Here is a 2,356-nt window from a genome sequence, read left to right on the forward strand (position 1 = left end):
TGAATGACTGTGATGAGCTTCAAACTCATAAGGGTTGGGCGTAGTGACAGACGCAAAAGGATCAATGGATCCTATTCCAGCATGAGTGAGAACCGACAGATGATTAGCCGTGCGGTGATAGTGCACCTGGACCATTTTCACTGAGAGGATGGATGGTAGCCATTGACAACGGTGATCCACCAACACACAACTTGTCATAGGAGGAACCTTGCGTACGTGAAGAAGAAGACAGGGGGAAAGTAGAGATTCAGAAGACAAAGCATCTCCAAACTCCAACATATTCTCCATTACTGCATAACAAGTATTATTTAATCCATGCTTTTTATTTACTACCAATCAAAACTGAGAATTATTATAATCCTGAATAAGAGTTACAAGATAACCATAGCTTGCTTCAAGCCAACAATCTCCATGGGATTCGACCCTTACTCACGTAAGGTATTACTTGGACGACCCAGTGCACTTGCTGGTTAGTGGTACGAGTTGTGAAAAGTGTGATTTACAACTTCGTGCACCAAGTTTTTGGCGCTGTTGCCGGGGATTGTTCGAGTTTGAACAACTGACGGTTTATCTTGTTACTTAGATTAGGAAAAATTTGTCTTTTTAGTTTAGAGTCACTAGGATTGCATCTTTTATTATTCCTTTTAAAAATCTTTCAAAAATATTATTTTTCTTCATTAGTTTTTAATTTTTCTTTGAGTCTTTTGTTTGAGTTTAGTTTCATATCTTAAGTTTGGTGTCAACTGCATGTTTTTATTTCCCTTTAAATTTTCGAGTTTGTGTTCATTGTTCGCGCTTGATCTTCAAGTTGTTCTTGCTATTTTCCTTGTTTGATCTTTAGTTTGTCTTGTTTTGTGTCTTTTCTTGTTCTTCTTGTGCATTTTCAAATTTTCAGTTTTCAAAAAAATTTATATATATTAAAAATACCTTTTTAAAACACGTTAAATTTATAGCTCAGTTGGCTAGAGTGTGTGCTTATGTTCTTGGTAATTGGGTATCTTCCTTTTAAAAATTTTTCAAAAATAATTTTTCTTTGATTAAATCTTTTGCCAAATTTTAAGTTTGGTGTTCTCTTGTTAATTTTCCTTTAGTTTACGAAAATTTTATTTTGGTTTTCTAAAAATTTTAAGTTTGGTGTTCTATCTTCATGTTCTTGTTGTTCTTGTGATTCTTCAAAGTGTTCTTGAGTCTTCCTTGTGTTTTGATCTTAAAATTTTTAAGTTTGGTGTTCCTTGGTGTTTTCCCTCCAAAATATTCGAAAATAAGGAGCATTAGATCTAAAAATTTTAAGTTGTGTGTCTTTTGTGTGTTTTTCTCTTTCATCATAAAATTCAAAAATAAAAAAATATCTTCTCTAAATTCAGATTTCAATTTCAAAATTTTATCTTATCATATCTTAGTTGTCAAATTTTTAAAAATCAAATCTTTTTCAAAACCTCCTAACCACTTTTTCTCTCTCTTCATTTTTTGAATAGCCTCACCCATTTTTCATTTTATTTTATTTTATTTTTTTATTTCCGTTTTCTAAAAAAATTTAATTTAAAAATATTTTAATACTATTTGAATCTCCAATTCACAACATCTCCTTTTCTCCATCATGGACCTAAGTGGAAATGAACAGTCCAGAAGGACTCTAGGGTCATATGCTAACCCCACTACTACTTCATATGGGAGTAGTATCTGTATACCCTTCATCAGAGTCAGTAGTTTTGAGTTGAATCCTCAGCTCATTATCATGGTGCAGCAAAGTTGCTAATATTCTGGTCTTCCACAGGAAGAACCTACAGAGTTTCTGACACAGTTTTTACAAATTGCTGACATAGTACATGATAAGAAAGTAGATCAGGATGTCTACAGATTATTACTATTTCCATTTGCTGTAAAAGACCAAGCTAAGAGGTGGTTAAATAACCATCCTAAGGCTAGCATAAGGACATCGAAATAGCTGTCAGAAAAATTCCTGGATCAATATTTCCCTCCAAAATGGATGATACAGCTAAGGCTGAACATCCAAGGCTTTAAACAAGGAGATAATGAATCCCTTTATGATGCCTAGAAGAGGTATAGTGAGATGCTAAGGAAATGCCCCTCTGAAATGTTTTCAGAGTTGGTGCAGTTAGACATCTTCTACTATGGGCTTACAGAGAAAGCTCAAATGTCTTTAGACCACTCAGCTGGTGGATCTATACACATGAGAAAGACAATTGAAGAAGCTCAAGAGCTCATTCATACAGTTGCTAGAAATCAGCATCTATACTTAAGTAGTGAGTCTTCCATGAAAGAAGAGGCTAAAACAGTAACTGCTGAACTCAGTCCTGTAGAATAAGTTACTGAATTCAATCAGCAATTAGATTTT

The sequence above is a fragment of the Arachis hypogaea genome, chromosome 3 (genome assembly GCF_003086295.3).
Source record: "Arachis hypogaea cultivar Tifrunner chromosome 3, arahy.Tifrunner.gnm2.J5K5, whole genome shotgun sequence".
Taxonomy (NCBI): Eukaryota; Viridiplantae; Streptophyta; class Magnoliopsida; order Fabales; family Fabaceae; genus Arachis; species Arachis hypogaea.